Below are 16060 nucleotides of genomic sequence, written 5' to 3'. Positions count from 1 at the left end.
CTGGTAGCTGACGGTGTACCTCAAAACGAAAGCGAGCCTCTCCAATCCTGCAGAACCTTCTTCAGAGGAAAATGCACTATGCGGAGTGGTTTAAGTGCTCAACGAGTAAATAATCTTCTTTGTTTGTCTCATATGCCGGAAGCAGCAGAGTGAAAACAACTAGGTATGATCGTGTGCCGCACTTGCTCGTTTGTTCTTTTCACCAAAATAAAAGAAATAATTCAGACTCATACCAGTTGACGAAAGACGTAATCATCACTGAGTTGCGCTACTACACTCATTTGAAATACTTTCCAACAAAATACTAATTGTACACTGTACTGAACAATTCTGAGCACGAAGTATGTGACGTGTTCAACCAAAGAAAGTCTTGCACAAGGGCCAACTGTACCAGTCAGCTTTAGATTTTTTGGGACTATTTGAAGAAGTAAACCAACAGAGCACGCAATACTATAGCAAGGATTCAACCTTAGGAGTACCATCTGGTATCGATTGTCTTTCATTTTTAAGGTGCATATTACCCTTTGCGCCTCAGTCCCAGGTGATTATAAAAAACGAAGTATATTGAAGGGAGAGTTCGTTATCCGTTTTTCTGCACAATGATAAATTTTGGTAAAATATCCTGTCAGGCAGGTACATTGATGCAATAGGCAGCATGCGAAGGTATTACACAGATCCCATACTATCCGCAAGTACACGTTCTGCGTGACATTCAGGTAGCACAGGACTTTCCACCTCTGCCACCGTGGAGAAGGTTGGCGCTAACAGATACAAAAGAGATAGATTACACGCAACAAAAAGCCTTAGAAATTGGAAGAGAGAGATATATATATATTTTAATGGCAACAGGAGATGTCTGCCTGGTGGTAACCCTAGCATGCTACTCCTGATGAGGGTTGAGGGATGAGGGTGACAGAGTGTGGGAGGGGAAGGGGAAATAAATGAGAAAAAAAAAAGAGAATCGTTGTCGCACACTTTCACACGCACACAAGCACACACAGATGAGTTTTAAAGGGTATTGATCAATTCATTATTGATATAAACAGCGCGAACACGAAAACAAGGGACAAGAAACACGAAAGCCACAGTACATGCGCTGACTCACAACTAAGCCTAAGCCGTTTACTGCAAGGCCCAAAAAAACAAACATGAAGAAAAAACGAAACAGTCACGTGAAAAACCCCTGGGTTCACCTGCTGCATAAAAATTACTTTAAAAAATCACTTAAAAAAGACACTTCTTTCCTTGAAAGAGCAAGAGACGTCTTGCTGATACACTTATTGTCCGTTGAAATAAAATACGCTTCCACTATCTCTCTCGTTATCTTCTCTTTGTGGCGATATAAAATCTTAACACTGTCAAATTTAGGAGTGCATTTCTTCTTCTCCTTCTTCATTATTTCACATGACTGGCAATGGGATACTAGAAACGTTTTGTCCTTTCCAATTTCCAAGTTGTTACAGTGTTCCTGTAGTCTCTTATTTATACACCGTCCGGTTTGTCCTATATAACTGGCCCCACAAGAGAGTGGAAGTCTATACACAACACCTGTCTTGCATCCAACATAGGGGTTTCTATGTTTCACCCCACATTCCTTCTTCTTCTCTTCTCTTTCCCTTTGAACAGCCGGGCAGATCCTCTTCATCTTGAGCGGGGCGGTCAGTGCGACGTCCACATTATACCTCTTGCCTACATTTTTGAGGCCATGCGAAATCCTGTGCACATACGGCACCACGGCAACCTTCCTCTTCCTCTCACCCATGCTAGGCAGGGATTTCAGTCTTTGCGTTCTTTTAAGGTTCCTCAGTACCCGGCAACTGGCCTCAATAATAACTGACTCGCGATAACCGGCCTTTGCAATTCTCTTCACTTGTCTTTCAAAACTCTTGGCCATGCCGTGGTAACAAGATTTCGTCAACGCATTTAACAAGCAAGTGTTTATCATCCCATTCTTCACTAACTTGGAATGTCCTGAATTGGAGCCTAGCAACGGCTTCATCGATCTCGGGTTGTATTCCCAACAAACATGATCATCACCGAATTGAATCAAAATATCTAAATACTGTAACTGATCGTCCACTGGATTCTCAACAGTAAATTCCAGGCCGGATCCACACTCAGTAAAAACATCCATAATGTCCTTCATTCTTTGATTGAATCCCTCACGGCCTGTTAAAACTAAAAAGTCGTCCACATACCTGAAGGTGGAATAATGCAAGCCCTCCAAGTTATCCTTCAGGTGTCTGTCCACGTACATTAAGAAGATATCACTCAAGACCGGTGCAACACTCGATCCAATGCACACTCCAGCCTTCTGTGTATATAGCTTGTTCTTCCATCCTATGAAGGTGGATTCCAGGTAGAACCTCAAAAGTTCAAGGAAACTTTCAACACTAACACCTGAGGCGTCAATGAAGTCACATTCATTATTGTCTTCTGTAATGCACATTTGTACTCGCTTAAGGAGGCAGTCATGGGGAAGGCTATAATATAAATCCTTGACATCCATGCTGAAGCCGACACAATTTCTTGGGTTGTGTTCTTTGAGGAACACGACAAGGGCTTCAGAGTTAGGTAGCCTTAGAGGGTCTGATAAAGTCAACGAGGAAAGGTGCTTCTGCAAATATTTGGACACCAGGTGCTGCCACGTGCTCTTCTCAGATACGATGGCTCTGAATGGAACATCTGGTTTGTGGGTTTTTGCCGAAAAGAATACTTCCAAATGTAGTTGCTTGCATTTCTTCACCTGTTCACGTATTCGTTCAAGCCCCAGATCATCTAGAAGAGCCATAGCCCTCTCTTTTATCTTGGTCGCTTCCATAGGAAACCTTTTGAAATTCTTCTCAACAGCAGCCTCGGCTTTTTCTTGAAACTGATTCTCAGAAAAAATAGTAAAATACCCTTCTTTATCTGATAGTATAACTCTGAGGTCTCTTGAGGCCATCCATTTAGCAATATAGTTAATAGGGCACCGTTTCCCCTTTAATCCTTCTTTTGTGTGCTCTAGCACTTCCATGCACTCATGGATGCACCGCGACCTTTCAGAATCTTCAACTCTATTTGCAATACAGCGTGACATGGTCACCTGTTCAGCCTCATCAACTCTAGGTTCAAAAGCATGTTTAGGACCCAGCCTCAGCATCTTATCAATACCTAGAGGTATATCTTCATCAGCGAAATTCAATACCTTGCCTTGCTGATCATTGTTCATCTTCTTCTTCCGTGGAAGCAGAGGTAGAACCACCTTCCAAAGGAATTCCGTCAATCTTTCACTCAGGGCACACCACTCTGTGTACTTGCGAAACGCACGCTGCTTGCTATACATGCACTCACACACGAGTCGTAGACAACCCTTGAAATGGCGGGCTTGCCTCCACATCTCAGACACCATTATACGGCAGAGTCTCCTGCAATGACCAGTAGACGGCCTCAGGAACCCACGGCATGGCCAAGAGTTTTGAAAGACAAGTGAAGAGAATTGCAAAGGCCGGTTATCGCGAGTCAGTTATTATTGAGGCCAGTTGCCGGGTACTGAGGAACCTTAAAAGAACGCAAAGACTGAAATCCCTGCCTAGCATGGGTGAGAGGAAGAGGAAGGTTGCCGTGGTGCCGTATGTGCACAGGATTTCGCATGGCCTCAAAAATGTAGGCAAGAGGTATAATGTGGACGTCGCACTGACCGCCCCGCTCAAGATGAAGAGGATCTGCCCGGCTGTTCAAAGGGAAAGAGAAGAGAAGAAGAAGGAATATGGGGTGAAACATAGAAACCCCTATGTTGGATGCAAGACAGGTGTTGTGTATAGACTTCCACTCTCTTGTGGGGCCAGTTATATAGGACAAACCGGACGGTGTATAAATAAGAGACTACAGGAACACTGTAACAACTTGGAAATTGGAAAGGACAAAACGTTTCTAGTATCCCATTGCCAGTCATGTGAAATAATGAAGAAGGAGAAGAAGAAATGCACTCCTAAATTTGACAGTGTTAAGATTTTATATCGCCACAAAGAGAAGATAACGAGAGAGATAGTGGAAGCGTATTTTATTTCAACGGACAATAAGTGTATCAGCAAGACGTCTCTTGCTCTTTCAAGGAAAGAAGTGTCTTTTTTAAGTGATTTTTTAAAGTAATTTTTATGCAGCAGGTGAACCCAGGGGTTTTTCACGTGACTGTTTCGTTTTTTCTTCATGTTTGTTTTTTTGGGCCTTGCAGTAAACGGCTTAGGCTTAGTTGTGAGTCAGCGCATGTACTGTGGCTTTCGTGTTTCTTGTCCCTTGTTTTCGTGTTCGCGCTGTTTATATCAATAATGAATAAGTACCAACTCGCCCAACAAAGTATCTTGGTATTGATCAACCCTGTGTCCTTAAGAAAAGTTAACTTTCACACGCACATAATCACACGCAGATGAGTTTTAAAGGGTATTAATCAACCCCGTGTCCTTCAGAAAAGTTAGTAAGGCCTTGGTAGCTCGCGCAGCAGACGATCCGTCGCACCAAGGACCCAGGACATGCTCAAGGCGCAAGGTTGTTTCTTTAGGTAAGCTTAAATTATTGTGAAGTGTCCTGCGATGTGCAGTAAATCGTTGACAAGAGGTTACCAAATGTTCAAAATTTTCACACACATCACATGTAGAGCACAGAGGCCTGCTCGCTATGCCTATTTTATGTAGGAAGTAGTTTGTGTATGACACATTTAAGCGGATTCTGTGGAGACAGTTTTGATGCCACCTGTTCAAATTGTGAGGAATTCGAAAGACGCAAGTGGGGTCTATTCGGTGCAGAGGTCGATATTGATGGTTCGGGTCACACCACAGAGAGCGTTGCAATCGCCATGATTCAGTTGCTACAAGTCTTGCTGCATCTCTTCGTGAGAATGGTATTGAAATTGTCCTTGTGGAATCTTTTAATTCTTTTGCAGCGGCGTCTGCGAGGTTGTTACCCGCGATGCCGCAGTGAGCAGGTAACCACTGTAGCACAATGCTGTGACTCAGGTCATAGGCCTCTGTGTGTAGCTTATTTATGTCAATGACGAGCTCTTCCTGAATTCTTGATTATTTAAGCAATTGTAGTGCAGCGCGACAATCGCTGAAGATAACCCATGCTGCAGGGCGTTGTTGTAGAATATATATAATTGCTTCTCTCAGAGCTGTTAACTCAGTAGCCACAGCTGAAGTGTGATGACTGAGTGTTGCCGAGATTGTGGTGTGCATTGATGGTATCCACACGCCGATGGATGAAGAAATAGCTGTGACAGAGCCATCAGTATAGATGTGGCAATGATGACTGTAGCGTGCACAGATGTGCTCAAGGGCGAAGTATTTAAGTGCGGGTCCTGGGGTGTGGGCTTTTCTTTTGATGCCAGGTATAGTTGTCGAAATTTGCCATGAAGCAAACCTCCATGGTGGGAAAGATGACGGTACTGCGCGTTGATATTGCGCAGGCAGTAGATTGGAGAGTGATGTCATGCTTTGCTCTGAAAACGGGTGGGTAGGTTCACGTGCAAAGCGCAGCTGGGCGCGAAGCAGCTCCTGCGGTATCAGCACGGTTACAGATAGACGTCTGCTCTCCGCCAGAGTGCCCACTGCGGAAGTGTTTTTTGGAAGACCAAGGCACACTCTCAAAGCTTTGGCGTGCATGGCTTCAAGTAGTTTAATGCTTGACTGCGAGAGGCCTTGAAGAGCAGGGAGGCTATATCGCAGAAGACCTTCACAAAGTGCTCCATAAAGCCGCAATAACCCAGGCAGCACACCAACATCGCACCAATCCCGGCCCAACGTCGACAAAAATTGGTACCAACATTGGCGTAACACTGGCTTTTTGAGAAATTACTACATTTTTATATATTGGTCCGGCTTATATGCCAACATTGTACCTGTCTTGGCACTGCCAACATAGGCTATCAGCTGGCCGTGCCCCTAGTGTCACGTATTGGCATGCCACTAGTATTCATTGGCCCAACTGACATTGGTAATAAACCGGCCGTGCCGCTAGTATCATATATTGGTATTTATTGGCACGCAACAAGTATTCATCGGCACACGTGGCCGGCCACTGTTAAGCCACCTTTAGCCATGCAGTTATTTCACCCTTGCCCTTACTGCTGCCATTTGCTCAACTGTCACTCTGATAATTGTGGTTTTCTTATGCAGTCATTTCCCAATACCACCTTGCATGTCATCTCCCTAAGGAGCCATAAAAACCCATAAAAAGCCATAAATTAAATGAGGCAAGCAAAATATTTTCCGAAAACATTTTATTGAGAGCTCATATACATGTAAATGCCACAAGGACATCAGAGGGCCAAAATGCAGTGCAGCAGGCATTGGATACAGGGTTAATATGGGAGAGGCTAGTAGGTGTAATTGGAAACAGGGCACTAAGCAGCACATGACCAGGTAGTGCAGGTAGAGGTGATTGGGTGCAGTGTGCATTGGTCATGATGGAAGGGGCTGGACATGTTGAGCAGGGTTGATGCACTATAGCCTTGTAGTGCGAGAGGTGTTGCAGGAATAGGAGGCTGAGCATGGGTGCATTTCAGGGCAGTGTCCACCATGGACGGAAAATGGCAGTGGACTGTGTTGAGCATGATAGCTGGCAGTGAAGGGTCAATGGATCAAGTGATGAGGTTGAGGGGGCGGGGGAAGCACATGGCCCAGGTAATAAGCTGGGCACCCCGCAGGAAACAACCGTTCAGGAACAGTTTGTTGAGGAGATTGGTCCGTGGGTCTTACAAATCACATCTGCACAGAAGACAAGCATATATCACAATAAGATCTAACCTCACCTTCTCAACACTTATCCAAACACATATTTGAAGTCTGGGTGCTCTATACGATCGAGTACAAAATACAGAACCCCGCTTAGTAAAACCTCTGATATAGTAAAGTGAAACTGAAGTCCCAGTTCATCTTCCATAGGCAACTGTACATTTTCCCCCTTTATAGTTAAGATGTTTTTGGTAAAAATCGGTTAAAGTGCTTCTGACCCTGGCGACGACTCCCGCGCACTGCCTAGAGTCGCGAAGCCAAGACTTTTTGTATTTGAAAACAGAACAATAACCCCGAGTGTTCGTTTAGGTGGCTTTACTACTAGCCGTAGCAGCAGTCAGAAGAAGCCTACTTTACAGAAGCCTTGGAGCCGTTAGGGAAAGCGCGCAGCGCGAAGAAGAAAAAAGTAAAGCTGTCTACAAACATAGCAAGGAGGCAGCGTGTTCCATTCAGGAAGTAAAGGAGGAAACGTGCAGCAAGAAATAGGGAAGGGAAAGAAATGGGTCAACATTCACTGCAATGTGCAGTACAAATCATGAGGCAGTGGTGGCAGAAAGTGGAGGTGCAGCGAGTAAGGTCTTACAGCACTTGAGTGCCATGCGAATTTATTACTTATTGCCTTTTAAAAGACAGAAAGAGCAAAAAGGGACACCATGTTCATGCAAGGCTTTAGTTTTTACATGAAATCGAACTTGGTTGCATTCGTAATCACGTCTTTATGCTTCGAAGGTACTTCCACAAGATGTAGAGAAATTTTATAATGAAAAAATTACACAAAGAGATGATAAAAGTGAGATGGAAGGTATTTAGGTTTTTTTCATTAAGCAACAAGACGTGTTGAGTAAGTGCCTATTTAACTACTAGACAGCACTTTCAGGACCATGTCATCACAGACCACTGATACAGTAAAGACCATGATATAGTAAATATTTTCGCTGGCCTCAGTGGCTGTACTATAAAGGGGTTTTACTGTATATATTGAAGGCCTATTGCCACACATTCTTTTTTAGAGCACTTTGCGACAGGTTTCTGGGCCTGCAAGGGCATGCAGCATCTTATAACGTAGGGATAATAAACATATATGCAAAATAATATCCATTCCAGATACAAAAGAAAGATATTTGGAAGAAAAAACCTGCTTCCGGCAAACCGATAACTTCAGGTGGATGCTTAGTGTTCATATAGAATTACAGTTCCTGAAAATATGACGGTTCAGGCTCCAGAACGTTCAATTTTTAAAAACTTCTTAAACAATCCTGCAATAGACAATATGGATTACTAAGCATGCAAAACTGGATATTAAAGAACACATTAAAGAATATTTTTCTGGAGTACACCAGTTACAGGCACGCATACATTACTACGGCCAGAATAAAGAAATAATTGCCCTGACAGAGTCAATCAAGCTATCTTCAATCGGCTAACTGAGGGAGATGTGTAGATCGCAGATATTCTCAAGGCTGTGTACGCATATAATATTCTCAAGATAACCGTACCATTTCAAGTTCCAGCTTTTTAGTTATCGCAGCTTTGTTGCTTGCTGCATTCTACTATAAACAATTGCCTTAATTGTAATGTACCAAGGAATAGTTTTCATACAGTGCTCATTATAAATTAAAGATACCAGAACAACATGCACACAAACAAGAAAAAAAGAACGGGACAGAGCGCCATTCACGACTGATTTATTGTGCAGAATAAAGTACATATATATCTCACTGCCGGCATATGCGCAAAGAACCCATTCAGCATCATGTAGTTTAAGATATGTTCAAGAAGCCCATGCCTCATACCACAGCCTCTTTCTCTGAGAAAGCTTTTCTTGAACATAACTTATGTTAAACTACATGATGCTGAATGTGATGTAGCTGAATGTGTTCCTTGGGCATGTGCCTGCAGTGAGATATATATGTACTCTGTTCTGCACAATAAATCAGTTGTGAGTGGAACTCTGTCCCGCTTTTTTCTTGTGTGCGTGCATTGTTTTGGCGCCTTCAGTTTATAATAAATAAACACGAACAAGCCCAACAAGAAGTTCTAGAAATCATACAGTGCATGCTTGTTCAGCTAAAATTATTACAGGCAGCCTGCAATGAGCAATTGAGCAAGTACTAGAAATTTACTTTGCATAGGCAGGAAAATGTTATGCTAGATCTGAGTACAATGATATTGTACTTCCTTATCAGCTAGCAGCCTACCAGGTATGCATTTTCCTTCATCACAGCTAATCATATGGCCATACCATCGGCAACCTTCCACGTGCAAGATTATATTCAGTTAGGCATACATGGGTGATTTTATGTCCAGGTAACAGGTGTGGTGCTCGGGCATCTGATTTCTTAAAACCAATTCATAGTAGTTGTTGGTATAGAGAATAGTAATCTGCCTGAATATCTGAGGCCAAATATTCTTTTCATTGCTTAAGCACACCATAAAATGCAATGCTTGATGTGACTATGGGATCATAAAAAAACGATACATCTAGCATGACAGTGATTTTTCACTTTAACCCTATCACAATAAGTTCCTTGAAAACCCAGTTTAATCCTGAGCTGAGAAGTTGTTTCGCACACATTTTACATTTCAGTATCTATAAAATGTTGCTATTTTGTGAATATATTTCAAAATCAAAATTTCTTAACAGACTCACAAATTGTTTTTTTTTTCAAAAATGGACAATATTTTGTACTCAAATTAAAAATAAGATTGTGTCTGGAGAAATAGTACTGTTTGCAGAACAAAAAACACCACATACGCAAGAAAGCACCAATATCACTCGAATTTAATGTGCAATACACGAAATGAGAGTTCACCTGAAATTACAAGTACAATAGCCCTGTTTACATGGACTCGACAGCACCGGGTTGAATCAGCGTTGAGTAAGCAAGGTCATCATTCTCGACCCGGCTGATGTGTACATGAACTCGCTTTCTAGTGAGTAAGTATCGTAGCAGAGCGTATTGTGCAAGTTCTTACTCGTATTTGATCCCATTGCCTTTTACTATCGAGAGCTTCGATTATTTTTTATCGTTGATGAGCGCTAAAAAGCATTCATTTCGAGTGACGCTCGTCGCCGCTCCAGAGGATTTTTCATAGCCCAGAGTTCCCCATAACTAGACTCCCTGACTGGACAGCGTCTACATGCCTTTAGATAAGCGGGTGAAGCGAATTAACCTACCCCCTGCAAGCGAGATAACGCAAACCGCTCCGCCGCCTATTTTACTCGACCCGACTGTGTATACATGAACCCCAGAACTGATTTTTCACTCGACAGATGTACTCGACCCAATACTGCCGAGTTCATGTATACAGGGGTGGAACGCACGTGTAACAAGTAGCAATGCTGCTAAGAATCCAATCTGCTTTCTTATGGCTCCCCATCCAGTTTTCTAAAAAAATATCTTGTCTGACAAAGGAGGATATTTGGAGTTAAGCAGCTAAGCAACACAAGATCCATATGCTTGCTCTAACGCATGACTCCTCAGTGCACTTAGTTCAATTTGCTTGGTCATGTGGCAGTTCACTAAACCGTCTGACTAGACATGACAATCAAAAAAATAATCGGCGGATCATTTCTACTTTTATTTAGACATGTAAAAGCTTTTTGGTTGTTGACTTAGCATTTAGAGACTGCGGGAGTTTGGCAGTTTTATACGTCTTACTTCGTTTGGCAGTTGCAAGGGGATGTAGAAGAAGAAATATGAGTAGGGAATATAAGGGGTGACAACATCCCGAAATGAAACTAATGGACCAATGATGCACACTGCGTATCTTAAGTGATGTCACTGGTAACATCAAACACAGAAAATCGTCCTTGAGTATGACAAATTTGAAGCCCAGGAGGTGAGTTGGTTGTGGGCAAGTAGTTGGTAAAGGGCAGTCCCCCTGAGAGGTGGACGGCAAGATCACTGCCACCCATTATGGGGAAAGCCCTGGCAAGCATGCAGGCAAAGGTGCACATATATAAGAGCAATAAATGCACAAGGAATGCACGCCTAAATGAGCAGCTGCACTAACAATTTCCCTTTGTCTTGCAGCCCACCCCTCCTGCACTGTAAGCTAGTCTGCTCTGTTTTCCGAACACCGAAGCATATGCAAAAACAAACAGAATGTCCTCTAAAATTTACAAAATTTGCACGAGTATTGCATGATGATCTCCTTTCTGCAAATGTCTTGCTCTATGGTTACAGAATAAATTCATTGCAGCTGCGAATAAAGCGAGTTGGGAGCTAATGACAAATCTCAATGGCTTGGGGAGAGAATTAATTATAATTGTCACTTTGAGCAAAGTAAATAGCCTGGTTTAGATCAAAGTAATATTACATCTACATGACTGAAGCCAGTGTAGGCAACCAGAAATGTACAAGCAGTTAGTAACTGCATGTCTGTATGAACAAATACATACAGTGCAGGCAGCAGTAATGAAGGGAGAGTGGAAGGCAAATAACCTGAGCAATACTGACTGCCTTTCTTCTCTGCAACCTCAATACATGCTCCCTGCGAATTCTTGTAATGCAAGCATAATCAAGTATGCTAAATATTCCATCACTTAAAGCACCTGCTCTCCCGTGTTACGCAAATGACAACTACTTCGTCAGTTCAACAAGCTATGTCTGTTATTGTGCTATTACACCACAGGTTCACTCAATCATGCCTCAACTTGAAATAGTCACATACTGTTGAAATAAAGCAACAAAATATAGCACCAGCTATTAAAGCACTGCCAGGGACATGAAGGATATTATTTTCTGCATCCTGTGGGCAAGACTTCTGAACAAGTAAGTCTTGAGCTAAAAAGCTAGAAAAAGTCATATAGCATGCAATCATATAGCGAAAAGCCAGCAGAGCCTTTTTTAAAGCCTTTATATAAAGCAAAACAAAGGCAATGTGTCATACCTACCGAGGCAATGCTTCCTTACACACAGCATGTTTCATGGCAAGGCTCCCACAGTTGTTGACAGGTTATGCAGCACCAAAATGGTGATGATGTTGTCTGCCTCACATTCACGCAGCACTCCTTTGATGGCAGATGATTGCTTGTGCAAAAGCAGTGCGATGATACAAGTGGAGCAGCTGGACTGCGGGCGTAATAGAGCAAAGAGCCCTAAATGCAAGGAAAGAAAGTCTCCATTAAATCGATGCCTCTAAATCATGATAAAAGCATACCACGGCTCTTCTCTGTTTAGTTAATCTATAATTTCAATTTAAAGCTGTCTCAAAAAAAGTACTAATTGCAACTCTATGCTACACATGGTATAACATAGCTGTGCCAGGGCGGTGGGGCGATCAGTTAGCATAACGACCGGAAAATGCATACTGATGTTTCATGCAGTCTTGATGCTGGAGCAAAGTGTCATGGTGCGGAGAACAAAATTAAAAGCATGCACGGGCGCCAAACGTGTGCTACACAACCGACGCGACCAGAGGTGTGCACGGGCATTAATTTTGAGCCCGACCCGGGCCTCATGCTACAAACCCGAACCCGGCCTGGAACTGAAATTGTCTGACCCCACCCAGCGCTCACACTGAAGGCTCCCGCCCTGCTGGACATGCTATAACAGACCAATTGCAAAACCTACAAGTCGGCTTCCCTATGAGGCAGGAATTCATGCACAGTTGCGACAGAACCTGATTCAGGGATAATAGTTAGGTGCAGTACATGCATCTACCACAGTCCACGCTGCTTGGGATGCAGTTTCCCACGCACAGGCAATTGTCAGAGAAAGCTTTTCAGGCATTCTTAACGCTGGAATAAAGGGGGGAGCACTGTCACCCCCCCCCCGCCACCCCCCAAAAATGGTCCCAGCGCAGCGGCGTGCTACTATACTGCGATGCAGACATGATTGAAAGCAGTGGCGTTTTTCTGCAACTTTCGAAAATTAGCAATATCTAGCCACACTAGCCTTTTATTTTTTTTTGCAATACTACCCTACCAAGCTTTTACTAAACCGTCTCGATGCGCTCATATATGCACGGATCAGACGAAATGAGCGTCTGCAGGATTTTCGCTCATACCGGACAAGGGAAACAAACTTTGCATGCAAAAGAACAAAAAAAAAAAACAACGAAGTTGAGTACCCCAAAGCCTTTTGCGATTGGCTGCCTCGCGAGCTGGTTCCAGCATCATGAGCGATTTCTAAAAACCCAGAACCTGGGCGACAGCGCCGAGCGGCAAAGCTTTAGCGGTCCTCAGCTCACTGCGCATAGTGCTGCCGCGCGACTCATGCGGTTAGCGTTTTATCGCACCAGACACGAAAATATATGCTTTTGCCCGGACTCCACCGACTCCGCCCGAGGTCACCCGAGGGAACCCGAGCGGCCGAGCCAAGTGACGGCTATACGCCGTTCCAGCCACTGTAACGCCGTGAATATCCGAAGTTGGCTTTTAGGGCTACGATGCGACGCAGTTGTCTACTTTAGGAAATCAGTACTCTGCAAAACAGCAACGGTTTATCTTGAAATAAGCTGCAAAATGATCGGAATCAAGTCGCGCATACTTGAGAACCACTTTTGAAAAGTTAACAACGTAAGAAATACGCTAAAAGAAGACAAATCTCCCTAGCACATGGCTTACGCAGCCTGCAGCAACAATGAAATGTAAGACAACGCTTGTAATTTAAAAAATGCTCAATCTAAGAGGCTAATATTTTGCTCCAATATACACAAACGCTTTAAAAAACCTGAATGAAAAAATTTGAGAACTTACATGAAATATTTTTTGAAGAAAGAAGCATTTTCCGTGCGCGGTGCCACCGAACGTCGAGCCGAGCGAACGAGCGGCCGTTGGATGGACGAAAGAACGGAGCGCCCTCTTTGAAACAAAATACAACTGCCGCCGTCATGCCGGCTAAGCGATTGTCGCGTCATCCTTCGAGCTTTTTAGTAATCGCTTTTTCAGCAGATCGATGGTCTCGGTTTTGTACCCTCCGTTTAGCAAGCGTTTCCTAGATGACAGGACTTGAATCAGCCTTGAACGATGCGCTGCTGTTGCTGCTCATCTATGTAGGGCTCTGTGCCAGCAGCGAAGCGCGTCGTCGTCCTGAAGAGGCACCTAGCTGTTTTGTTTACAACACCCAAACCTGTTCAAGTTGTATTTTGTGAATGCTGTGTTCTACTACGAATAGTTTTCTCACTTTTAGCATACCAACGAAAATGCTTTCATACAATAGTGCTCAATCGAGTGGAATATTTCAATCACCCTGAAATGAGGATTTGAAGCAAGTTTGTTGAAAATTATTGAGCTAAGCATCTCAGTACCACGACTTGCCACCTCTTTATAAGGTAGTTTCATACGATGCTTACATTTTTTCTCATATATCCGCACCGTCAGCATCATTCTATCTGCTAGATTAGTCCTTTGTTGGCCCGATTCATTAGGCGCTTGTTTCTTTCTCACAGTTTAGTTTCTTGCGTATATTTTATTGGCCAAGAAAATGCGGTAAAAGCACATTTCTCTATGCAGCCTGTTGTGAGAGCACGGAAATGTTTGAAAGAAGTCTCGAGTCTGTTAGCGTTTGTCTTTTTATTACTGCGCAATTCCTTCCCCTGGGCGGCGGCCGTCCGCCCCTTGTACCCTGAGTGGTGCGTCGACCCGTCCACCGCTTTGGCGCACCTGCGTGGATTTCGACGCGCGTATGCAACCTCGGACCTTGCTCGCATCGCATGCGGTGAGAGAGAGCGATCGGGGAACGACAGGAGTGCGAAGTGCGCGAGGACGGGATTGAGCGGTGCGTCAGCACGGAGAGCAGGCGTTGGAAAACTGTGCGAACGAGCGTGTGCGAAACAAAGATGTGTCATTGTAATCCAGTTGTTAATATACCCATTGTACCTTTTCGTATTTTATTTGTGTTTCCAGTCTTTTCTTTCACATTTTTTTTCGTTCAAATGCTAACAAGTCATTTTACATGTGGGTATCTTCTCTCCATACACAATACTTGTAAAAAAAAAAAAAAAAACTACCTTCCCCGCGCACGCCTGTAACTGTTCCACCACGGAGGTAGTTAGAGAATAAATGAGCTTTGATACCGAATTAAGCTTAATTGTAAAACAACGACTGCTTTATTTAGTTTTTGAACTCTACAGTTATTTCTTGTTGCCATATGTAGCGCAAGCATTGTATTGCAGTGAACGACGACGGAATCGCGAAATTGGGGGTGTGAATAAAAGCGGAGAAACGTTAGACTTCTTTTTTTCGCACTTGTGCGAAAAAAAGAACAAACAAACGAGAAATTCTAAAATTATGCTATCCATGCACTTGGCATGGCGTCGAATCAAAGCTGTTCTGCTTAGCTGCCGCTCTTGTATACTGGCCGCTACACGAAGCTATTTTGTGTTCCTATGAAATTCAGTGTGGTAAAGCCCCCGCGGATATATTTCGCGTTTCAAGTTCTTGTGAAATGTGGAAGCCGGCCCGCCGCCGTGCCGCGGGCGACTCTATAGCTGGCTCTGCGATCATTTTTGCCACTGCAGTGATTTGAATATTCGCGGCTTGTTTAGCAAATAGCTGGCGTACTCGTTTGCCGAATGAGTGTTTCAAGATAATCATAGAGCATTTACCAGTACCGTATGTGTGCGATATTCCATCAGTGATTAATGCGCCATGGTCATTGTAGTCGTATTTTTGATTTTACACGTATGGAATGGTCTACTCTTGCAAACCCTAAGACGTCAGTTACGCTAGCTGCAAGTATGTCAAATATGTATATGAAAGAAATAGAGCCCTAAAGTATAGCGGCTGACGCACTGCGTCGTAAATTCCCGCCCGGGCGGCGGCCGTGTGCACCTTGAACCACACGTGGAGCGTCAGGGCCTGCGTCTTGGATTGCATCGCGCAGCGTGTAACCCGACAACCCCACCTGCAGAGCGCATCCACTCGGGCAAGTCGGCGCCGCTGTTGCTGGCGCCGTGCCTCAATGTTTTTCTTCCTTTGTTTGTGATGTTTTCAATGCACCCTAGCAAGCAGCGAACAGAGCGTCCATATTTCGGCGCGAGTGAGTGCCCTCAGTGGACTGGAACAGAAGTGCGCGGTGTGTCGTCAACAACAGCGGACGCTTGAGAAAAAACAAATGTGCGAACGAGTGCGATGAAGAAAAGTGAAACTGTAACCCAGTTATTTGTTTCAGCATAACCTTAATATTATTCATACTGAGATTGTACGTGCAGTATTTTCTCTCCATTTTTTTCTAACAACGAAGCAGGAAGCGTCGATACGATTTGCCATATGTGGGAACATTCATGCATATGCGGACCGACGTTTAATTTACCGCTCAATAACCCAGCTTTAATTTAGATCA

The 16060-nt window shown here is 43.7% G+C and overlaps 1 long non-coding RNA gene across 1 annotated transcript; it reads right to left on the bottom strand.

Moving 5' to 3' along the window:
• Positions 1–6242: 6242 nt before the first annotated feature.
• On the bottom strand, positions 6243–13806 carry LOC146178229 (uncharacterized). Its single transcript, XR_014700863.1, has 3 exons — positions 13474–13806; positions 11668–11871; positions 6243–6740 (listed from the first exon to the last, which is right to left on the bottom strand). It is a non-coding gene; the product is annotated as an uncharacterized LOC146178229 (long non-coding RNA).
• Positions 13807–16060: the final 2254 nt, after the last annotated feature.

The sequence above is a fragment of the Amblyomma maculatum genome, chromosome 9 (genome assembly GCF_055883805.1).
Source record: "Amblyomma maculatum isolate TAMU_Amacu chromosome 9, ASM5588380v1, whole genome shotgun sequence".
Lineage (NCBI taxonomy): Eukaryota > Metazoa > Arthropoda > Arachnida > Ixodida > Ixodidae > Amblyomma > Amblyomma maculatum.
This window is presented reverse-complemented; position numbering and strand designations above follow the sequence as displayed.